Source organism: Lissotriton vulgaris, chromosome 9 (assembly GCF_964263255.1).
Source record: "Lissotriton vulgaris chromosome 9, aLisVul1.2, whole genome shotgun sequence".
NCBI lineage: Eukaryota > Metazoa > Chordata > Amphibia > Caudata > Salamandridae > Lissotriton > Lissotriton vulgaris.
The window spans coordinates 127629865-127655412 of NC_141697.1; the positions used below are offsets into that span (position 1 = coordinate 127629865).

The 25548-nt window shown below is 47.9% G+C and overlaps 1 protein-coding gene and 1 pseudogene across 2 annotated transcripts in view; both read left to right on the forward strand.

Annotated features, from left to right (window-relative positions):
* Positions 1–25548, forward strand: part of EXD1 (exonuclease 3'-5' domain containing 1) — a 995593-nt gene that overhangs the window by 577055 nt on the left and 392990 nt on the right. The gene's annotated exons all lie outside the window — the stretch shown is intronic.
* On the forward strand, positions 22796–25137 carry LOC147689704 (uncharacterized; annotated as a pseudogene).

The window sequence follows — 25548 nt, forward strand, 5'->3', positions numbered from 1 at the left end:
GGAGCGTCAAAATATTTAAAAGTGGACCGAAGCTGACGCAAAATCCCAAAGCAAGATGCAGCAGTCTTTTTAGTATGGGTGGAAAAACTCAACTGGGAGTCAAACCAGAGAGAAGTACATATAGATGTTTTCCACTTTTCTAACAAAGAGTGGCCAGGTCCTCGCATTGCTGATCTGACGTGATCACAGGTGCAGTTGAGGTCTTCCTCGATATAATATCTTTAAGTATTGAGAAGATGCTTTTGGCCTAATTGCTACTTGCCTTGATTTCATTTACAAAGTAGGCTGCCCATTCTGATTGAATAGCTCTGTGGTAACTCTTCATGTCGGACTGATAGCATCCCTTTGAGACCACCTCATAATCCCGTCTCCAAACCCGTTCCAGTTTTTTACATGCTTTGCGCATTGTAGCCAGCTGGTCATTGAACCAAGGGTTGGAGTTAGAATTATGGTTCTTTGACCATTTCGTAGAATAAGTGAATCCAGCGACAGAGAGATCCATTCGCATAGCGCTTTATAAGCTGCGTCCGGGTCAGCAGGCAGACTGGGGGTGTTCAGAGTGAGAAAGGCATGGAACTGCTCCAGGTCCAGTTTATGCCAGGGGCACTTAAAAGAGGTCTTCTGAGCTACCTTTTTCAAAGGTTCTATGCCAGGGAGAGTCATAGAGATCAGATAGTGATCTGACCAGCACACTGGGACAGAAAAATTAACTGTAAGGGATGAGAGGTTGGAGAAAACAGGGTCCAGCAGATAGCCAGCGGAGTGGGTGGGACCTGAGACCAGTTGAATTAACGGACAAGCTGCAAGGTCCGCTAAAAAGCTACCCACTTCTGTGTCCATTTGGCTGTCTAAATGCAAATTTAACTCCCAAATAATGCTGAAGTTGGCTGCTCTCATAGCCTAGACTCTGGCTACATCGATGAGTGCAGCCTTAAACTCCTTAGCGGGACCTGGTGGACGGTAAACCAACAACCCGGACATGGTATAGTTAGCGGTAAAGGAAATCCCAAAGCGTGCACATTCACAGCCTGCCACGGGTTCTTTGGCAAAGTTACACATATAACAAGATTTTAAAAATTACCGCAATACCACCTCCAAACATTCCACCACGTTCTCACAAAATGTCACCAGAACATTTACCTCTGCTTAAGCAAGAGGTCCTATCTCTTCTGTCCAAGGAGCCATGGAGCCTGTGCCATTACAATATCAAGGGACAGGCGTGTACTCCCTGTTCTTTCTCATCCATAAAAAGGACGGTTCCTTGAGACCTATTCTAGATCTCAGAGAGCTAAACCTCTACAGACTTTGAGAGCACTTCCATATGGTGACACTCCAACAAGTGCTCCGACTTCTACAGCAGGGCGATTTTATGTCTACTCTAGACGTAAAAGACACATAATCCCACATTCCAATTCATTCTGCTCATCGCAGATACCTCACATTCATGATAGCGGGTCATCATTACCAATTCAAAGTACAACTGTTTGGAGTCACTACTGCTCCCAGGGTATTAACCAAATACCTGGTAGTAGTCGCAGCCCTTCTCTGAAGACAACGCATCCACGTCTTCCCATACCTGGACGACTGGCTGATCATCAAAGCCAGCACTTACAAATGTGTCTCCAACACAATCAAACCACCATTATCTTACTTCACCAACTAGGGTTTACAGTAAATGTGTCTCATCGACAGCCTTCCAACACACAAACTTACCTGGGAACCACGATAGATGCTCAAAAGTTCAAGCCTCCCCCAGTATAGCCATGATTCACAGTATTCAGTCCCTTCTCTCTCTCAATTTCAGCCCAAGCAATCATTACCAGCAAAACTATTCATGCAACTGCTAGGAATGATGGCGTCTTGCATTATAATTGTTCCCCAAGCAAGACTTCACGTGCGTCCATTTCAAGAATGCTTAGCAAATCAGTGGAACCAGTCGTAGGGTCAGTTTACCCATCTAATGTTGGTAGATAGCCTCACCCATCGCTCCCTGCAGTGGTGGAACCCACAAAATGTATCCAGAGGGCGGCCCTTTCTTGACGCTGTTCCACAGACCGTGCTAACAGCAAACGCATCACTCACTGGTTGGGGCGTTCACCTACAAAGTAACATAATTCAAGGATTATGGAGTCTAAAGTCCAAGAGCCTCAATATAAATTACCTAGAGCTATTAGCAGTGTTTCTAGAGCTCAAAGCCTTTCAAACTCCCCTAATAGGCAAAACTGTCCTAGTCCGCACAGACAACATGACAGCTATGTACTATAGACAAAAACGGGGGGACACACTCTCCAACTTTCACACCTAGCACAAGCCATTTGCAAATTGGCCATACATCACAAAATGTATCACCTAGCAGAACATCTTCCAGGAGTAAGCAGTCAGATTGCAGACCTTCTCAGCAGACAGAGAGCAAGTCCACGAGTGGGAACTTGATACCCAGATTCTTCTTCCCTACTTTCAGGAATGGGGATTTCCTCACATAGACCTGTTCGCCACAGCTCAAAAGGCAAAATGCCCAAGCTTCGCCTCCAGGTTCCCACTCTCACAAGGCAGTGCCCTATGGATGAACTGGTCAGGGATATTTGCCTACGTTTTTCCGCCTCTCCCACTCATTCCACTGGTAGTTCGGAAGCTCAGACAATCATCCCTCAAACTCATTCTTATAGCTCTCCCACAGGGGCACTTCAACCTTGGTTCACCACCCTGCTGGAGCTATCAGTAGTTCCACACCAAAAGCTGCATCTCAACTCCAGTATCCTCTCTCAGAGCCATGGAGAAATCAGGCATCCAAATCTCAAGGAACTCAACCTAGGGATTTGACTCCTGAAGCCAGAGTTTGGCTATTGACAACTACCACCAGACTGTATGAATATCCAGGAAACCTAATACTAGGGCATGTTATGCAGCAAAGCGGAAACGATTTCTTATCTACTGTAACAATAACAATATCAATCCCCTTGATGCTTTAGTACAAAACATCTGTTGTCTCTTAAATTTACAGCAATCTGGATTAGCCTACACATCCATTTGCTTGCATTTAGCTGCAGTAGCCGCATACTTACAAAACAGACAACACTTATCTCTATTCAGAGTACCAGTGATTAAGACCTGTATTGAAGGACTAAAAAGAGTAATGCCACCAATAGTCCCACCTGCACCAGTATGGAACTTGAACATAGTCCTAACGAGGCTAATGGGTCCACCTTTTGAACCAATGTTCAGGTGTCAAATGCAATATATCTCATGGTAGGTTGCTTTTCGTATTGTAATCACATTCCTGAGGACCGTTGATGAACTCCAGGCTGCAACTATACAAGAGCCTTTCTTTCAACTTCACAAAGACAAAGTGGTTCTTTGAACCAATCCCAGAATTCTTCCTAAAGTGGTTTCTGCTTTTCTCATCAATCAATCGAGTTACTGGTGTTCTTTCCTCAACCTGATTGTGTAGCAGAACGAGCTCTACGCACTAGATGTTAAAAGGGCTCTGCTATATTATGTAGAAAGAACAAAAGATTTTTGTAAGACAAAACAGCTCTTTGTGGCTTTTTAGCCACCACACAATGGCAATCCCATATCTAAAACAGGCATTGTAATATTGGTCGTGAAATGTATCCAAACATGTTATGTGAAAGCGAAAAGAACATTAACAATACACCTTAGAGCCTATTCCACCCGCAAAATAGGGGCTACTATGGCCTTCTTAGTGAATATTCCCATAGCTGACATCTGTAAGGCAGCAACATTGTCTACACCGCACACATTCATTAAGCACTATTGTGTAGATTTGTTAGTGAGGCAACAAGCTAATGTAGACCAGGCAGTACTTATGGTTTAAATCTTTTTATTGAAGTATTTTAAGAACATACAAGAAAATGTTAGGCCCTCAGCTCCTCCTGAATCGTGGAATTCAGACAATGAAGTTGCGTTGCAGAAATTACCAAAGGTCAGCATGGGAGCGGGCCAACCTAATAAGTGAAAAGAATAACAATGTTGATCCCCCCCCCCCACCCCACCCACCCCTCGTCCACCTCAAACTAAGAGGAAAAAAGGAACCAAATAGGGAAAAAATATAAAAAGGGAATGGGGTTAAAGAAAGGTAAGGGAGGAGAATACAAGAAGTTGCTCGGTGTTTAGCGTTGCCGCTTATGGGATTTTTGGGAGTCCGAGGGGGCACGTCAGCTCCCGGAATTCAGACACCAACAGCGTAAGAAAGGGCCGCCACAGGTCGGGAAATTTTGACCCTTCTCTGGCTAGCATAAGGGTTAATTTCTCCATACACAACACCAACCAAAGTCTCTGAAGCCAACCAGTGTGTGTAGGGGTCTGATTGGTGCGCCAATGAATCAGGATGTTTTGTATGGCAGCTCCCAGGGCAATCACAATCAGTCGGCCCCTCAAGAATTTAAGTGGGTATGTCAATGGATTATGGAGGCCCAAGAGAATATATAAAGGGAGGCGCGGGAGCTGTGTCTCGAGGTGTAGGTCAATTTCATCCAAGACTTGGGACCAGTATGACTGTATGCAGGGGCAGCTCCAGGATATATTTTCTAGCGTTCCCACTGCCCGGCAGTCCCGCCAACAGATATCACTGCGTCGGGGATCAAAGCGGTGCAATCGCTCCGGGGTATAGTACCAATACGTGACGATCTTGGTCAGAGTCTACGTGAGTCCCATTTAGTAGGCCGAGTGTCTGGCCCTGTGGTAAATTCCTTCCCATTCCTTGTGGCTTAATGTTCTCCCAAAGTCTCTTTCCCAGCGTATACGCCCGCGTTGTATGTGAATGTAGTGTTGGCTAGTAGCATTTTATAGAGATCAGAAATTATTTTCTTGTCTGAGGTGCGTGTCACTAACCATTTTTCATACGCAGTCAATAAGCGCTGTGCGTGTGGTTTGACTTGTGGGTGCAGGGCCCAATGCTGATTTTGGAGGTACGGTAGTCGTTCCACCTCCGAGAGCCCATAGTGCTCCCTGAGCTGGGGAAGGCAATAATGCCATCCAGGTCAAAGAGATGACCTAGAGCCCTACAGGGGCGAGCGTGCCAGGCCTGAAAGGATCAGTTGTCGGGCTGGAAATCTGGATTGTCAAATATCGGTGTAAAGGGCGAAGGGAAATTAGTCAATTGGGTGGCGACATCAGTGCGGTCCCAGGAGTCCATGATAGTTTTCGTAATGAATGAGGCATACAGGTTAGGTGGGCGGTGATGCTTGCGGAGAAAGGGAACGCCCTGTAGTGGTCTGCCTGCACTGCCTGATCTTGAAATAACCAGTGCTTCTCTGATTCCAGCCGCTGCCACTCCACAAGGTATCGGAGTTGGGCAGTGTGGAAGTACAACTGGAGGTCTGGCACCCCTACTCCACCATTCTCAGGTGGGAGAGTCGATATCTGGTGTCGGAAGCGGGGTTTGAGGCCCTGCCAGATGAACCACGATAATTCTCCTTGAGTTCCTTGGATCCAGCCCAGCGGAGGCCTGAGGGTCAGGGTCTGAAAGAGATATAAAATCCGGGGGAGAAATGTCATCTTGGTAGTTGCAACCCTACCCAACCAGAGAATCATACAGTGTTTCCATCTGTTTAGTTCCGAGTGAATGTGGGTGCAAAGAGTTGCATAGTTTATATCGATGGTGGTTTGGATGGTGGGAGCTAGCTGTATTCACAGATAGTGGATCGCGGTGTCAGCCCATTGAACCGGATGTTCCTCTTGGAGGGAGGTAAGGGTGTGAGGGGAGAGGGAAATGTTAAGAGCCATGGATTTGTCCATATTGATCTTAAAACCTGAGCCGCGCGCAAAGCTATCTAGTTCTATGAGGAGGGAGCACAAAGACTTAATCGGATCTGATAGGGAAAGGAGGACATCATTGGCGTATAGGCTGATGGTTTGCCTGTCCCCTCCAAATGTAATCCCAGTTAAAAGAAGTTGCCGTCGTATCCTAAGTGCCAGGGGCTCCATGTAGAGCATGAAGAGGAGAGGCGACAGGGGGCATCCCTGTTGGGTACCTCTACCAATGGGGAAACTAGAAGAGGTGTGGTCATTGACTCTGACTGTCGCCATGGGGGAGCAATAGCAATTCAGAATCCAGTTACGAAATCTCTCACCGAGACCAGCAGCCATCAAAACCATCTCTAGATAGGGCCAGTGCACCCAGTTGAAGGCCTTCTCTGCATCGATGGCTAGGAGCATGTATTTGCCTAGCGTGCGAGACGCCTTCACTATGAGATGCAGATGAGCTTGGTGCTGTCACTGGTCTGTCTCTGTGGAATGAAGCCGGCCTGGTCTGATTCCACCAGGTGGGCCATATACGGTGCCAGACGTGTTGCTAGGATGCTCGTGTACAATTTAATGTCCATGTTTAGGTGCGAGATAGGCCTGTATGCGATACACACGGTCCTATCTTTCCCTGGCTTAGGGATAACCACTATTGCCGCCTCCAACATTTCGACCGGGATGGTACCCGTTTGTTAAAATGTATTAAACAGGGCTGTCAGGTTGGGAGCTAGTAGGTTCCAGAATGTATTATAAAAGGCAGCTGTGTAGCCATCAGGACCAGGTGATTTGCCCAGTGTAAGGTGGGAGATGGCCGAAATCACCTCCTCTGTTTGGATTGCTTTATCTAAGTAGTCAGCCTGCGCCTGGGTTAGGGAAGGCATGTGTGCTGCAGCTATATACCCCGCGCTGTGGTGGTTATCCACTAAATCCCCCTTGTAGAGGTCCGCATAAAAGTCATGGAACGTTTCAGCGATTTCCGCGTCCTCCGAGATGGAGATTGCCGTGGGCGACCGAAGAGTCTGGACTCCCTGGTGCCTTCGGACCTCCCGTAGTTTATTCACCAGGAGGCAGCCAAACCTATCACCTCCAGTGTAATAAGAGTGTCGGAGCCTGAGAGCTGCATACTCCGCCCTGTCCTGATCCATGGCTGCCAGTTGCTTTTTATCTGTGCATAGCTGCCGCCAGGCTGTGGAGGCGCCCGTCCTCTGATGAAGCTGTTCAAGCTCCGCCACTCTTTGTGTGATCTCCGCTCGTTCATGGCTACCTTCCAAGTTCTGAGCAGAAGATATAGCTATAAATTCACCACGAATGACCGCCTTCAAGGCCGTCCATTGGGTCGCTGAGGTGGTGTTGGGGTTAGCATTCTGGGCGGTAAAATCAGTGATGGCTTTCCGAATTTGGTCGACCACTGTCTGGGTGTGCAGCAGGGTGTCACGCAAACGCCGGTGTCTAATAGGGCGTGAAGAGCGCGGCAGCTGTAGGGAATGGAGGACAGGGGAGTGATCTGAGAGGGAAGCCGTCCGCATCTTCTGCATAAGCTCTCATGGAGGTGGAGCAGAGTAAGTAATCTAGACATGCATACATTTTGTGGGCGCCTGACTAAAATGTGTAGCTGCATGTACGCCATAAATCTAGGAGTCCCAGGTCATCAAGGTGTGCCCGACCCGCAGGTGTCAGTACCCCAACCTGTGTCGTTCTTTGGCAGGAGCCAATGACAAAAGACAATGTTAAGATCTCCCCCCAGTAGTAAGTGCCTATCCTGTGTTGCTGCCATTTCGCTATGCGCCTTATGGAGAAATTTGGCTTGCCCTTCGTTAGGGGCATATATGGAACCCACCACGAAGTGGAAATTCCCAAGGGAGAACCGGTAGGTGAGTAGGCAACCCTTTATTTTGGATTCTTTCTGTAAACCCCTACCTGGGAAGGATCGAGAGACCGGAATTGCCACCCCTGCTGATTTCGAAGTGTTAGAGGAGAATAACTGCGTGGGAAATACCTTGGATCTCATTCTGTGATGGTCTTTTGTTAGGAGGTGAGTCTCCTGGAGGAGGCAGATATCCGCCTTGGAGTGCTCCAGGAAGTGGAGGACCGCCCTACGCTTAATTGGGTTGTTCAGGCCCCTTATGTTAGGTGTAAGTACCTTGACTGGGTCAGACTGCATCAGGGAACTGTCACCGGGTATTGCGTGGTGTGTGCGGATGGCCAATGTGTGCAGTGTGAGGGTCAGGGACCCAGGTCGAGGTCGCCGAGCATCTCCAAAGGGCGACTAGGAAAGGTGGACGAGGGAACCCCAACTCAAAAAAAAAACGTGAACAAGAAATAGTCCATGAAAAGAAAGGCTGTCGTCCCAGGACAACTGGTATCACTGTGAAATGGTGTCCCTGGTACGGTGAGCAAGAACATTTTCTCCACCGCCGCCCCCCAGTGGACAGCAGAGGTGCTTAGAGAGGAAGAAGATTCGAAACCTCCGTAGTCCTCCCCTGCTTATGCTTCCGCTACCACAGTCAGCGCCTCCTTCTGACCCCTAGCAATGTCCGAGGCAGCAGGCTTCCTCAGGCGCCTTCTCCTGCCCTGTCGCTGCCAACCTGATGGTGAGATCGCCTGAGTCGTCTTCCTCCATTGTTCGTGTCAGTCCCAACAGCCGGCAGGCATCTTGTAAGGATAGCAGTTGGTGCAGCTTACCACCATGCTGAAATATCAGTCGGAATGGGTGTCCCCAGGAGTATGAGACACCTAGCCCCGGATGTGTTCCGTCACAGTACGAAACTGCGGGCGCCTTTGCAGCTCAGTCAACGCTAGATCTTGATATAGAACTAGAGAGTGTCCTTGGAAAGAGATGGGGTGGGCCGTCCTCGCCTTGGAGAGAATGGCTTCTTTGGTCTTGAAGTCTTGGACACACACCAGAATGTCTGCTGAGAGAGCGTTGGGACCGTGAGGTGGGCCCACTCTGTGTGCTCTGTCCAATATAATGTCTGCCTCAAAGGAGTCCCCTAAAATGTGCCGGAAAAGGCCAGTGGCAAAAGTAAACAGGTCACGGGTGTCTTCTGATGCTTTAACCTCTCGGATTCTAATGTTGTGCCTGTGAGAGCGGTTTTCAATATCCTCCAAGTGCAGCTGCATGTCTATATGCTGGTCTTGTAGCCGAATTACCTCCTGCTGGAGAGTAGTCTGATCCGAGACAGCTGTGTCGCTCTTCTCCTCCAGCGCGGCCACTTGCTCCCCAACACTATCAACGTCTCTCCGGACTTCTTTTAGTTCAGTAGCGAATTCCGCCTTTACTGGCTGGATATCTTCCCTGAGCGTGAGGAAGAGTGACTCCAGAAAGGACTTTGTGATTGGCTCAACTCCAGGTGTCGCTGAGAGTTTCTTCGGCACCGCAGGCGGTGACGCTGCCGCCATCTAGGGGTTAGACTACGACTGGCCAAAGATATCCTTAATGGTCTTCGGCTTTGTGCCTCTAGATCTGGACAGACTCCTCTGCAATCTTCGGGTAAATTGAGGTGAGGCAGCGGTCAATCAGGGGGGCAACCCAGAGGACCTGGCCCCCCAGCGGTAAGGAGTGAATTGTCACATGGCCGTACCCACTGGTCACTCCCACGTGGGTATTGCAACAAAGATGAGGGGTCCAAGCTTCTCTGTCTGGCTCGCCGGCCCTCGTGCTGCGTGGGTGTAGTTGGCTTCAAGCTGTCCCACCACTCCTGGTGCAGGGGACCGACACAGCTTCGTCACCTGGGGGAAGGCCAAGTGTCACCGCTGTCCACCCCCGCCACGCCCGGTTTTCACTCCAACTGCAAGGGTCCCCCAATCTGCGTCCATCATCCCCTTTTGTATCGATTTGTTCGCCCTAAGTTGGCAGGGTATGCTCAGACGTGAGTCCCTTGCTCACTTGGCCACTGGATTCAAGATAGCTTGGCTGATGAGGATATGCGGCCTTGCTAAAGATCGCAGCCGCCCAACTCGGCTCCGCGTCCGGTCCTCGGGAAACCGGCTGCCGAGGATCTGCGCGGCCTAGTCCGATATCCAGTGGACCAGGCCGCGGACAGCACTCGACCCGCACCGCACGGCAACAGCACCGCCCGGATGATGACTGGGTCTGTCTTGCAGGCTCACGGGGGTCCACAGAAGCCGCCCACAGGCCACCGACACGGGCACCTCGCAGGGATCCTCCGCAGTTCCGCCCTTAGGTCTGCCCGGGGGCCAGATCCTCGGCGCGTCTCGGGGTTGAACTCGGCGGCAGGTCCGTTGGTGGGATTGTCAGTATGCCGGTAGAGCCGGGAGGCTGGATGCCGCTTCGGTGGTCCGCGGCGCTAACCACTGCGTTGTTGAGGCCTCCCTCACCGGGGATGCCGGGGCCGCCTCCCGGCTGGGACCAAAGGACGCCCTCCGCCACCCGTCCGGGTCGCTTGGCAGGTTTGGACCAGGTCCGGGGCACTCCACGGGAGACCCAGTCATTCCTCAACCGATTAGGGTCCCCGAGAGGCCTGTGTTATGCTGTTCCGGGAGGCAGAGGGCAGAAGCTGGAAAAACACGTCCTATCCCGCTGCCATCTTGGCCACGCCCCCCAGCATGCAGTACTTGAAAAACTTTTTCAAACCACTGCAAAAGTACAGGTTAGCCACCGCTTTGGGAGTATACTGCTCTATAGTGTATGAAATGCATGTGATCTACTGCTCACATGCCTCGAGCGGATAATGTTAACTGACCCAGTAAGCATCTGTTCTTGGCATGTAGAGCTGTACACACATGGGCCCACCGCCTCCCCGGGTACCTATACCTGTTGCAGTTTTCTTACTTTACATACATACATATTGACATCGCTATTCTACCTTACTAACGCCATTCTCACCCTCTGCGGGAAAACAATCTAACAATGGAGTTGATGCCCATGCGCACTATCACCGAAGGGAGGAGTCACCTACCTCATGACTCGAAAGACGTGTTCGAAGAAAAACAATTTGCAAACATCCAGACCCAACACTAGATGGCAGGAGCATGCAAAGCATGTGAATCTACAGCTCCACATGCCAAGAAGAGATGCTTAGTTGGTAAGTAACATTATCCTTCTAGTGTTTTTCTTTTGAGACCACGTTACACTTATCACTATTAAATGTAAAATGCTAGGTTGGGAGACGCTGCCAATTACCACTTTTTTTGGGTGGCAGTTTTTTCCTTTCCTTCTTTAAGTGATCCTCATCTGATTCTCTGATGCGGTAAAGCTTAGTCATTTGAAGGAAGGTCTATTTATTGAACTTTTTCTTCAGTGTTCTGTTATTATGTCCTATTGTGGAGCTCCAACTCCTATCTGTTTTGGAGTGCATATTTCTATCATGTACAGGCAGGTTTTTTGATCGTACATTTTGGATGTAAATCAGTTCTTTGTAAGGATGCAGATTATGTAGCAATATTTTGCCTGTCTATGATTAGGAGACAGTGAGTGTCTTCTTCACTGGCCCTTATATGTATCCGTATATTGGTGTATATATTCACTGGGCTTATGCAGATTTGCACAGTTGTTTTGTAAATATGTGAATACACATTTGTAGCAGATGTATAATCATACCTTTCTGTCGAGATACTGTTGTTTTTTTTTTTTAGATATGTCTTTTCTACCTTGCAGCTTATTTATATTTGCTATTGTTCTTCCATTCCACCTCTGTGGGGTTCATGCTAGGTGAGCATTGCAGTTTGCTCTTGCAGTCGTTCTTTTTATTCAAGGATTGATAATGATTTTTAGCAGTCCTTTTGCTTATTTTTTTGTCTTTCAGACAATGCCATGGATACTTCCTTATCCATGTTCCGTCATTACCTTGTTTAGAAATCCCTTGTCTGCGGGTCTCTGACTTATTGCCCTTGTATTCTGTCAGTGATTGTTACACATAAGATATGATTATCCATCTTCAGCTGTTATTGTGATGGTGCTTTCATTATGGCACATTTTTGTGGCAAACATTGCTTAAAAAAAAAAGAATTGTGTGGTGTCTTTCACTCTGGTCATCCTGTTCCTGCTGATCTCAGTCTCGATCCTCGGTACGTTGTGAGTATCTAGTTCTCACTGTTTTGCTGTCAAAAGCCTTACTTTGGATTTGCGTTCGTTTCACCTTCAGACTTCTTAATCCATGGTTTCTCTTCATGCTTTGGGTCATGTACTTGTTGGTACGGCTGAGGGTTGCGTATGGATGAAGCTTGTTCTTCTCTGTGGTCACGTTCTGCTGTGCCTTCAAGAGGTTTCATTTTACCTACCAGTGCTGGTCTTTTTTTACGTTAGACCGACTGGTCCTTCTAGTCCAAGGTTTCTTTTAACCGTGAAGGATGGAATACTATTGCCTAACTGTTGTCAGATGTCTTCTGACAGATTTTTTCCTGTTTCTCCTGAGTCTTTGTCTTTTCTGTCCCTGTGGGGGTGTTTTCTATTTACATTGCATGTGTTTTTTTGCCACATTTTGTTTTATTATAGCTGTGCTCTTTTTCTCCTAATGCGTTTGTATGTCTGGTCTTGGGTAACTTCGACCAGTTGGTTCTCTTGAACATTTGTAGGATTAGTTTGCAGACCCTCCTCCGGGTGGGTATAGCTATGGAAATTAATTCACAAGTTAAGGAATCTGCAGCTAGATGTCTCTATCAGATGGAAAAGTTGCTTACCTTCAGTAACAATTTATCTGCTAGAGATATAGTCTAGCCACAGATTCCTTAACACCCTGCCAATCCTCCAGCTCTGCGAACGACTTATGATGTAGGGATTGTTCCACTTTTCAGTACTGGTTTTATACTCCAATAAGCACTGTCTTGTGTAGTGGTATGACTTGACTTAAACCACGTAGTCTTGCTTCATAGGTCTTTTTCTGGTATTACCATACCATTCGTTTCCATTTGGAAGTGACTAGTGGAATGAGAGGTGTTTTCACTTCTGAGGCTGGTTTATACACCAGTGTGCAGTCTTTCACGTAGCTTGTGCTTGGTGATACCGTTTATTGTTTTCCAAATATTGTTTAAAAGATTTTTTATCTTTTTGGCATGCTGTTTCCACAGCCAGTTTCTATAGTGGCTCCGCATTCTGGTACGGAAGGTTTCACAGAAGAAACTGATTTGCACCGGAGGGGACTTATATGGTTCCACTTACGTCACAACCGGAGTCGACGTCATTACGGAGCCGCACAACGCCATCGCCTGGGGCGCAGTGGTACTGCTTCAAAATTTCCAGATCCAGTCTGATGCCTGGGGATAATTCACAAGTTAATGAATCTGCGACTAGACTATTTCTCTACTAGATAAATCTTTACCGAAGGTAAGTAACTTTTCCAATACTGCACATGCTGCTAAAAAGCATGAACCCCATAACTAAGTTTGGACTGTGCTCCCTGGAGTATTATTTTTTTTCGGTGAGATAATTACGAACCGCCTAGTGATTGCATTTCTGTAGAGGCCTTACATTGCTTGATCCTCTCTAGGTTCTGTTAACCAGCGCCCATGGAAGATACCCCAGATTCCCCATGGAGCTTTAGTTTTCAGAAATATCTTGAGTTTGAAGGTTTATGTGGGTTTTAGCCAACCCCGGACTCAAATATGGCAGCCAGCCACATAACAAGGTAAAGCCTTCTCAAAAAGCACTTTCCTTGATTAGATTCTTAGGCAATTCTAGTCTCTGGTGATGGCCCACCTACATATGTAGAGTACTGTTTTCATCTGAAGTGTGGGAACCCCTGGTGGCAGGACATTTGACAGTTCTTGCACATTCCAGAACGTTCCCTCACAGAAATGTGAGGAAATTAAATGTTTGTTACCTAGGCATTCTGGGTAAGAAACAGGTGGCATCTGTGCAAGCTTCATTAACTTGAACTCACGTGGATTTCTAGTTGCCAGCTATGTCTGGAAGATAGTCAACACAGGACCTAGCTTACCTTCATTGCAACTTTTAGTTATCACATGTTTTACGAGTAATGCATACGCAAATGAAAAGTTGTAAGCCACATCACCATTGATTCTGGGTGTTGCAGGTTTTTAGACAAAAAACACTATCTTTGTGGCTGAAAGGGTTTGGCCTACTTAACAATATATGATTTTCATTCACCGACCTTTAGTATAAAAAGGTACAAATGGCAAAGTTGTACTTTCTTTTCTTCCTCACAGTCATAATGATGAGTTTCTTTGTAAAAACTTTGAGTGAGCTACAATAATGCTCCCTTGCCCATAGAACTTTATTTAATTTTCAGAACTGAATAGCTTTAAGCGTTCATTAGTGTTTTTCACATTGGCTTACTGCGTATAATGCACCACTTAAAAGTTTGAAATATAAGTGGTGAAAACGTTTTTATTTTTCCTCTTTCTGAAAGCAATGAGGGGGTATTCTTAACACAATAAAAAAGACTTTTTTTAGAAAATAAAGCACACTTCACTGCTCAGCACTTTATCCCCTTTTTTAGGTCTCGCTGGAGTAGCATCCGAAGGATGTGTCCAGCAAGAGACGTATAGCTGTCCGTCCCGTGGGAATTAGGGACAGGAGGGTGGCACGCACTTCTGCTGCTGGATTTGCCTGCATGAACGCGCACGTCGGCTCCGTCCACATTCTCAGCAACATGCGTGCGCATACACACACAGACAGACGCTCGCTCACACACACACCCTCTACCCCCCACAGTCATCGGCCTCTTTTAAACACACACACATGCATACACACAGACTCCAAGACACATACACACACGCAAGCTCACACACATACAGAGCCCCCCGCCGCCGCACGCGCACACACACATGCTCCCCGCCCTCGCAGCTCAGCAAAGGCCCCCACTCACCGGTACTCGTCTCCAGCTCTCCATGCGAGGGCTCGTTGCAGGCGGCGGCGGTCTCTTCCTTCAGTGCGGGGCTCTCTCACCTCACGGGAGCCCCGCTAGCGCCAGCCGCCCTTCTCCTTCTGCCCACACGTCCCAGTGCTGGGTAGGCTCCCGCCTGGGCTTCCGGTGTGTCTTGACGTCCCGCCCCCGGCCTGCCTGACTTCCGCCCGGGATTGTGCACGCCACGCATTAGTCCATGACTTCCTGCTGTCTCTTTGGTATTATCAAGGGGAAAGGTATTTTAATAATAAAACGTTACAAATGTTAAATTATTTGGTGCGGTATGAGGAGAGCTACACAATCCCTGTTCACGTTTTTCACTTCAAAGCACGCCCCATTGCACACCCAGGTGCGCCTCCGTCCCAACCCCCAATCAGTCTCCTCCATCCTAACCACGAACCTCCAGGGGCCAAAGCAGCAGAAATACTGAGCTCCCCCTAACTCAGCAATGAAAACTCCTCGCTGCCTCCTCCCCAGGCTGCCTAAGCATGGTGTCCCCCCCTGTACCCTTCCATATGAGCCCCAGGACGATAAACCATGCCTAGACCCAAACCCAACCCCACCCCCTCCAAAGACGGCAGCTCCGAACCTAAGGCTCACATAAACCCCCCCCCCCAAACCCAACCATCCCCCCACTGTCCTGTTACGCCACACTCTAAGGTCCCGAGCCCCATCTCAGCAGCTGCAACACCGTCCTCCTGTCCGTCTGTACTTTTTTCAAGCCCACAAAAAGATGGTAATATTTCACTTCTGTTCTTGGATTTCCGTCTCAATAAAATACGCTGAACATAATCTTCACTAAAGTTAATTACAAAAATGTACGCTAGTGCCATTATAAATTACAATAACTTTTTTCTAAGAATTAATTATAAAAAAAATTAAAATCCATTGTTATGTGTATTAACAATACATCTAAGTCTTGTAAATACAACACATATTGCATTACAAATGCTATAGGTGTCACATTTGCGAAAGGTATAACTATTGGCATTGTAAATGACAAAGCTATTAATTTCGCTATTTTCAAAACCAACACATAAATAAAAAATGTGTCATTTACAATACCAATAGCTCAAACTTTCCTAATGCGAGACCTATTGCATTGCAAATGCTTGTTTCAGAAAGAAGTTACCATAAGGTGCTACATTTTCGGCAGTTGAAAGTTGTGGAGCGTAATGGGATGAAAGCTTAACTGTCATTATCCGATAGTGTTTGCTGCTGCAGTACTTGCCTAGCGCTTTACATACAGCTCAATTTCACATTTTCGTTAGTTTAGCAAAGTCCCAGTGATGTAGATAAAAGCAGTTGTACTCAATGAGTAATTATCCAAAGCATCCAATTACAGACAAGACATTTTAAAAACTGTTTAAAAGGGTTGAAATCCTATGTACACCTCTTGCTGGGCCGTGCAGGGATTGAAGACACGCCGGAGAGCTTGGTGATCAGCTTGTACTTTTGAAGACACACATATTGTTTGTAGACAGCGAGACCCCACGGGCCTCAATGCCGGAGAGACAAGCGGCACTTAATTTATTTATATCTCAATACCCCTATAGGTAAAGTGGGCCCAACCACTATACCGGGACCTCTCCACAAATTACTGTAGCACCGCTTGCTCTGAGTGAGTGAGTAAATGCACGCGCTCAGCAGCTTCAAAATGATTCACCCCAAGGCTCTACAAACTCTGAGGAGTGGGCACATTAAGAATAGGTTGGGGTTGAGGGTGTTTTTTTGTGTACCCTACATACCCATAACGAAGGCAAACTGAGACACAGTGGCCAACTTTTCAACTCGGAGCCTGGTCTGGGAATCGAGTGTCTGTTCTGACTTGCCCAGTTCCGCTTTGGTGAACCAGACCAGCTGTGGTGCTTTGGAGTCTGTGCGCATATCCTGTTGGATTTCTGGGCACAACATATCTGTAATCTTCTGTGCTTCCCCTTGGTGGTCTGGTCTGGGCAGTGCGCACAATACTTCCTGGTGTTTGTAGGCACATTGCCTCTTTGGGTCACTTGGCAATCTGCCTTTTGTCCTTTAAAAGCTGCCCTTTCACAATCACTCTGCCATCTGTGGTCTGGTGCCTCCCACCAGTCCCTCCCTGCATCACCTGACGCTGAGACAATCCAGAAGCTGTGCCCTAGCTTTTTTTATCAGTAAACAGCATGGGAGCAGTCTGAGGATTGTCTCGGTCAGATGAACCTAGCGATCCTTAGTAGACTCAGGGGACTGTGGCAACAATCTCCCAGGCTCCTAATATTGCCCATATAGAAGAGGGTTCAAGTGCACATGCTGGACTGAGCACTCCAAGTCACCTGTCCAACCCGACATGTGCACTTTCCTCCAAGATCTACTGTCACTCTGAACCTGTGTCAGTTAAGCCTCACACCCACTCACGTCCGCCCCCACTCATGCTGAAAGGAAACTCACCGTGCTGTAATAGAACAAGCTGTGCACTTCAGCGGCTAGCCCCCAAAACATATTGACTCAAAGCATTTATGGGACTTAGGGGCAACAAAATAAATAGGGCCCCATGCCCAAATAAGGAAACCGCTCCTGCATGGGGACTCAGTCCCCTGTCCTGAAATAGTTTAAAAATATATAAGGGTAGGGATACCCTCTCCTGCCAGCCTCCAAATTGGGGAGGGGGCAAAAGGACACTCCCCAAACCCACTCCCCCGGCCCGTCACACCCTGAGCCAAAATTGTGGTAAAAACCAGCAATTTTTGCAGTAATCCCACGGGACTCCTGCGGGATCAAAAACAAAAAGGCAGCCCGGGGCCCTCCACATTGTTATTACTACACTCTCTCCCCTTAATTAAACAATTAATTCATAACTAACCTATGTACATGTGCTTGTTTCACTATAAAAGATGGACTATCTGTAGTGTTTCCACCACAGTATGAATGCTGCAGATAGTATAATCTTTAGAACCTTCAAAACTTTATTAATTTAAGCAAATAGTATTTTTTAGATATTTTTTTATTAAGTGTTGCATAGAGTGTACACTGTTCTACGTAGATACTTTTTAATACTCTGTGGTGTAGTTTTCATGAGTTTCTCTGTCTGCAAGCATTGTAGTACAGAGTAAAATCCCTCTATGGAGTAAACGCTGTTTACAAAACCCACTTTTTTTACTCGCATCAAATTCATTTTTAGGTCGAAGCCTAGCGTAAGACTGCGCACATGCGCAGTCTCTCTAGCGAGATTTAGTGTCATCAGGAGGGTTCACTAGTGGGCTTTAAGCCCTGCCCCTCTTTCCCATTGGCCGGCGTCACCGTTTAGGCTCAACGGTAGCCAGCCATTGGGAAAGAGCTCTTTCTCTCAAAAAGTTTTCTCTCTTTGAGAAGTCCCACTTGGACTGGCTCACTTGACTTACTGGTGTCGCAAAAGGATACTTATCATTATGGGGCCAAGTGGTTCAAACACATGGCCCCATAAAGATGAGCTCCAGCGGGATCCTCTTTTTTTTTTTTTTTCGATTTCGAAACAAGAGCTGCAATAAATCATGGCCCGCCCTCCCTGTTGCATCAGCGGTAGTCCCTGGCCCCTGCCTCTCCCCTGAGTTGAGGTCTTCCCCGCCTGACACCCCGTGTCCCACTCACAGCCACGTTAGCCCTGTCTCTGGAGGCGGTGCCCTACGGGCGGGTTTCCCTTTCTCCCTCTAGCGCACGTCAGCCTCGCACCATCGCCCCGGCGTCACCTCGTCTCCATGACAAAGTAGGATGTCCCTGCCCTCCACTACAGCTCTGCCTTATTCGTGTTCTAGCACAGTAGCAAATTAAATCATTTCAATGGCTACTCCTAGGCGGAGAGTGTCCTGGATAGTGACACTAATTGATAGTCTTGGGCAAAGTACGCCCCTCTCCTTTACCAACCCTTGTGCCCAGCGGCAGGTGCCCACCCTATCTGTCCCAGCTGCACAAGCCTGCTTCTTAGCGTGAGGTGCGGGATGCTCTTGCTTCCCTGCTGAGAAATGTTTCTGCTGGTGACAGGCAATCCATTGTAACGGCAAGAGAGGGAAAGTTCCCTTTCAAATGGGCATCTGACTTGTGCGGATTCTAATATGCCACCTATTGCGGCAGCGGTGGGAGCAGGCGGGCGGGGCTGCCTCTTCACAGAGCCGGCCGGGGCTTTGTCTTGAAGCGGCTCTTCCTCCAGTGGCGGACTGGAGTGCAATCTGCTTCCAGTGCACATGGGCCAACACTGCTTGTTGTGGACAGAGCAGGGACGTGATTTTTGAGGCGTTGGCCTCATTTGGGTTTAATATCCTGTTATGTAGACTTGTAGAGCTCACTATCCCCCGGGAGGGTATTAATAACATCATATTTAAAAGCAGTCATCCACACAAATGCATAGTCTGGATGATTGATCAATGTCCGGATATTTATTGTATCATTATTGTTTCATCACTTAATCCTATTCTCTTCTTGCGTCACTTTTGCTAAATAAAAGCATGCATATAGCGTACTGTCCCCTCCCTATCACCTCCAATAATGACAATGATTCTATACTATTACGCAGATAAACATGATGTCTTCAATAATCCTCCATCTGATGAATATCTTATTTATGCCCTGCATTATTAGGACAGGTGTATATTATCTGGTATGATACCAAACATTACACAACTCCGGTGACCGGTAGGTCAGCCACTGACCTCAGCAGCAAACTCGTCATATCGTGTGACAGGAATGACAGCAGCCGGCGGTACCAAACCGCTGATATGTGATGCTAGATCAAACATCTCACCAAGGCTACTGTTTTCACCCTTTCATCACGAACACCTGTGCACTTATAAACAAGCAGGCCTGTCAAATAAAGACTGAGGACAAAGTCGCATCCTGGCCCTGCAGTACCCCAGGAGAGAGTTCTCCCTATGTTCTACGCCATCAAATTACCTGTTTTAATAATTCTACAATAAAACCGCTTGCAATAAATAATACAAACAAAGCTGGTTTCATTGTTTCTCACAGTGACCTCCAATAAAGGTTACCATGGTGATCGGGCATTTCTGGATAAATGTTGGCTCCTTAGATCACGTGAGACTGTGGCCAATCGTACTGTACGCTTCCTATTTTAGGGCCACACGCTGTGCCTGTTAGGTCCACAATGGGTTCCACGCAATGGCTACATTCATGCACCAGCTGCACTTCCCATTGCCTCCAGGCGCACAGCAGGGAACTAAATAAATTCCATTTTGCTTCCTTTTCTGGTTAGAAGATTCCACATGAGCGCCCGTCTCGATCTGGATCCCATGAACACTTCCTAAACTCCCAAGTTCTGTCTTCAAAGCTGATCTCAGGGGCCTGGGACAGAAACTGAACCCCAGTCTTGGCAGTGGAACCGCTGGCAGGGACTGGAGATTTCTGGTTTGCCGGTGACCACTCAAAACGCACATCTTCTGTTGCTTTTCTTATGTTATGAGGGTCACTCTGCTCCTCCGCGCCACCGTCAGCCTTCTAGGGCAGATAGGGCTATGTTATAAAATTAATCGCAGGTTAGTGCCACACTGGCGTCTTGGCACTATTTCTATCTTTAAATCCACGCAGAGGGAGTACCTGTAATGAACAGGACGCTTGCGGTGCAAATGTCGTACAGCGTTTGGTGCTTACTACACTCTCCTCTACCGATATTTAAACAAATGCCACATTGGAAAGCTAGGTTAGGGGCCACAAAACAGTGCAACGATGAGCTCACGTCAATATATGTCACTTTACTTTATCTGGCGATACATGTCCTCAGATGCTTCCCTTTATGTATTTGTGCATTCAGGATAGTTAGTGCATGTAGGAAGGTGGATATCGGACTATGGTTGCCCCCAACTTTTTGCCTAGTGTTTTGCTGGTTTTCGACATAGTTGGCCTGGGATCCTGCTATTCAGGACCCCAGGCTTCCTGCTCTCTCTGTTAAAATGGACTCCATGTACCTTAGGTACATATCTAATTGGTATTGGGTCACTCTTGTAAGTCCTTGTACAGTGTACCATAGGTATCCAGGGCATAAGTGCACCCAAGGCCTACCAAGTGCTGCAGCATGTATTATGCCACCCCTGGCTGGCCATCCAAAACTGACACAACTGGCTGCTAACACAGCTGGGGCAAGGTGGTGTAATCACCCTTTGCTTTAGATATAGTATACCTATATCTAATCCTAAAATGGATACATATCCTCCTATAAGTCACGCCTATGGCAGGCCTTAACAATCCTGGAGGCAGAGTGTTTGGAATTATGTGAGATGGTGCTCTAGCATGAGCTGAGCCTGTCTGCAGCATTCGGAACCAAGTCCTTTAGCTGTTTCCATGATAACGCTATACCATATGCTCTTAAGTGCATTATAATCCTCGCGGTTATTGCTAACTTTGGCATAGCATTATCAAAACATGTCGAGTAAGGTGTCCTACGAATTGGAATACTACCCCCTCGCCAGTTCTGGTGACGGGGGTAGCATTCCACTCTTTTAGAGGGACACAACATTTATGTAACTGTGAACCCCGGTTAAAGTTAACTCGAGCCTCAGCATCACAAAATGGATGCTGCCACCACAGACACAAGTCTGACCTCCTGCTGCTGGGAGTCCTTCCAGCGAGGGAGGCCTGGACAAAGGGTTTCCTGCCGTGGGAGGTGCTAGCACCACCCCAGACAGGATTTTGTGTATTGAGGTAGGACAGGCTGGAAGGAATGAGACAAGCCTGGGGCACACAAGGTGTCCCTGTGCATACCCCGGTTCAAACCAGTTGCTGGGGCACTCCAGCCCCAGCTCTGGCGCGAAACTGGACAAAGGATAGGGGGTGTAACCACCCCCCTTCCTGGTCCCACCCATAGGAGGGACCTAGTCACAGTACAGCCCCCTTTAGGAGAATAAAGGTAGGAGCTCGTCCCATTCCAAATTAGATAAATCCTGATTTGAAACTCTACAAAAAAGAAACTCTGGACTTCGACGTTCTGCTCCACAGAAGACTGAAGAAATCTCCCTTGTTGCCAAGGTGTGACCACCCTGCACAAGCAGGCACCATCAAGCGTCCCAGCGGTTCACTTTGTCGTCCTTCCTACCGGAACCAGATTTCAGAGCCCGACGAGATCTGGACTTCCATACCTCTCCGACCTCTACCTATATCTGCAGCACAGCTGAGATCTGTGGGTGCGACGAGGCACGTGGGACCGGCCATCTTGAAGAAACTGCACTTTGCTTCCAGTACGACTTCAGAGGCATCCTCGAGAAAGTGCTTTGGGGATTGAGAAGCCCCAGCCCCGAGCAGCTCTTGCACAGAAGATAAGCCCTCCAACATCCACGAGATCTGCGTGGGGCCCTTTTGCTTTTTGCTGCTCGACTCGTTGTCTGGTCACTTGCCGGCTGGCTAGTGGCCTCCTAGACGACTAACCTTGAAATCTACACCGCTGGTCTGGTTGCTCCAGACTGGCCCTTGCTTCCCTGCAACAGCTGGCTTCACATGCCAAAAGAGTTTAGTTTTAGACTGCTTTGTCCATGCTACCATTAGGATAGCTGGTCTATAAGGTTGACTTACAACCAACCACCATAAGGGTTGTTTGGACTGATACAAGGTGATCACTAGAACTAGTGAGCATCATATATCAGGCCAACTTCTCACAGTGCAACACTGAATTTCAGGGTCCGAATAATTGCCTGAAAGGAACTGTTCATTTTAGCTTGATTGGAAAGGCACAAGCCCAGCTAGAGTCTTGGCTCCAGAAAATAACAACTGACTAAACACGCAACAGCAAGAACCTGTGGTGCTACTTTACTTATCCAGTATTATGGGTATCTTTCATAGATTCACATGCCTGAATTATTCCCCGTCGTCAGGGCGGGAGTCCCCGGTATATAAAAAGAGTAATGTCATAAAGACTTATACATAGCAATAGGCCAGAGGCCTCATTAGTAACATATCCATGTCCTTTTGTAAAAAGGACCAAACTTTGGCCAAGAGCCAATCAGATACTACCCTCTAGAACCTTCCTGGAAGGAGCCCTAGTCCCTCAGATTTTCTACCGCACGTTGTGCTAAGGGACTCCCCTCTGAGCTGAGCTCTGCTCAGTTTTCTTTGTATTCTGGATTTATTTCCACATATTTGTCTCAGAATTATCATTCTGTGAGGGATCTTCCATTTAGTCATGGCTGATGCTCCAAAAAAGGGACTTTTCAGACCTTGTGCCTCTTGTCACAAAAAGAGGCTTCATGTGGATGACAGGCATGAGGACTGCCTTTACTGTCTATACCCTGACCATTCAGCAAAGGATTGCAAAGTTTGCCGTACTTTTTCAGCCAAAACTCTCAAGAAGGCCGACTGCTGATATGGCTTCAGAGACTCAAGGACAAGGATCAACCAGTCTCTTCAGGTGAGAGTGAGTGTTCCATTAGGAGTATACACCCTTCTCCCAAAAGGCCTAGAACGTCATCCCCAGGACCATCTGTACAGCCACCTCAAAAGAAGACGCCCAAGTCTTCAGAGGTTCGTTCTAAGGCTATTGCTGTGAAGGTTTCTCCACAAGATCCTGCCTTCAAGAAACCTTTGGTGACCTCTTCAGCTCTGCCTGTGACAATGTCGACAGCGACTATCTCCACGTCGGTGGCGTCATCTTTAACATCAACGTCGACGACTACTACATTCTCGTTGTCGACCGGTAGGTCTGTTCCATCTCTGGTTATTATTAAGAAGTCGTCGACCACAGCGCCACCGTCGACGAGTGCCTCATCGTCGACTAAGTCTAAACCATCGGCGGCTGCAAAATCATCGACGTCGACGAAAGCCTCATCCTCGTCGACGAAATAGTCATCGGTGATGAAGGGCCCATCGTCGACGGCAAGTTCATAGTCTATGAAGTCATCGTCGTCGACACCAGCATTGACGAGACCGTCGACGGGCCCGTCAACAGCGACCCCAACGTCGACTAAGCCTTTGACGACAACACCAGCGTCGACTAAGCTTTCGCCGACGACACCAGTGTCGACGAAGCCGTCCACGAAGCAACCATTGTCGACGACGCTGCCGTCGACGACATAGTTATCGAAGAAGACACCGTAGACGACGGAGTCTGAGTTACTTGTCAACGTTCCACCGTCGACGACCACTCCATCGGCGGGTTCGACGACGGTAGGATCACCTCCATTGAAGTGTACCTCTACGAACTACAGGGTGACTACGCGTACTCTTACACCGGAGTTGACCTCTCTGAGCAGGGTCCAACCATTGCCCCCTGCTCATCTTCTGGATAATGAGGACTCGGACGAGGGCTCTATGTTCCAACAAGCGACAAGCCCATCTGAACTAAGCATAAAACTTCACGAAAGCTCAGATTATGAGGATCAAGGACAGGATGATTTGGAGTCTCAAGATGAATTCCAACCTCCACCACCTCCTCAACAGCCTATGGTGTGTCTCCCAGCTTCTATAGTGACAGACCTGCAGTTTCTCATTGCGGACTACAAACCGAGGTTCCCGTCCACTGCTCCGCCTCCGCCAGTGGTGTCACCGCCAGTTGTCACACCGCCACCTAGGCCTCGGCCTACTCCGTTAGTCCTTCGACCAGATCCGGCTCAATCGCGTCCTCTCCCATCCTCTGATGAGGAAGACGAAGAAGAGGAGCAACAAGGTGAGTAAGGGGAGCTCCAGGACACACAAGACGAATGGGATGAGTATGTGATCCCTGGTCCAGCATCCCCTGTTCAGGCACAAGCGGATTCACCACCGGAAGACATTGGGGGATTCCACAACATCCTAGAGAGCGGCGTTGCGCTTCAAACTCAAAGTAACGTCAACACCACAGGATTGCTTCCTGTATGATTTTAAAGAGCCATTCCAAAAGGCGGTACGGTCCATTCTCATCTTTGATTACATCTGGGAACAAGGGGAGAAAATAATGCAAAACCCTTCATCTCTGGCTCCAGTACTGCCCAGACTGGATAAAAAATATAAAGCTCCTGACACAGCCCCAGCTTGCCTTATTGGCCATCCAAAGCCGGACTCTGTGATCACCCAGGCAGCACAATGCAGGTCAAAAAATCCTTCCGCTGCATTGGCTGCGCCTCCAGATAAGGAAGGCCGAAAGCTAGACAACATAGGGAAGAGGTTTTCGTCCATGTAAGCTTTAACGGTGCGTGCAGCAAACTCTTTAGCACTGTTGGGACGGTACAACCGTCAAATGTGGGTGGATATCGCTCCATCCTTGGATTCGCTTCAAGAGGAGCAGAAAGAAGAGGCGAGGAAGATTCTCCTTGAAGGCGAGCGTTCCGCTTCGGAGATGATTGATGTGGCGATGGATATTGCATCCACAGGGTTCTGGCAGCTGGCAGGAGCTGCAGTCCTGAGGCGCCAAGGTTGGCTTAAGGCAACATCTTTCCGGCCTGAAATTCAGACCAAGGTATTGGACATGCCATATGATGGTCAGCTTCTTTTTGGACAACACATCAATGAGATGCTACAGGGTATCAAGAAAGATACTGATACCGCAAGATCTCTAGGTACTCTCAAATACAAGATTTCTTCCTTTCGGGGCTCCAGAGGAAGAGGTCAGTCCTCTAGAGGCACCTATTAGGGGTACAAATCCATGTACGGTTCAAGCCAACAATACAAACCCCAGTACCAGCAAAAGCAACAGCAAAACCAGTCGTCCTACAACAAGTCTTCCTTTCGAAGACTAGGAGGAAAGAAGTACCCAGGCAGTAGGAAATTACTTCTCTGCCACAGGTCTCCAGGTTCTCTCCACCTTGCGAAGTTGGCAGGAGAATTTCATCCTTCCTTCACAATTGGCAACATATTACAACAGATCGGTGGGTCCTCCAACTTGTTCAATTCGGACACTCTTTAGAGTTTGTGGAAACTCCTCCTCAAAAGCCGCCAATCCCAATGCGGCACAAAAATCTGAAACTGCTGCAATTGGAACTCTCCCTAATGCTAAAAAAAAGGAGCGATAGAAAGAGTCCCCCGGAATCAGAAAGGCAAGGGA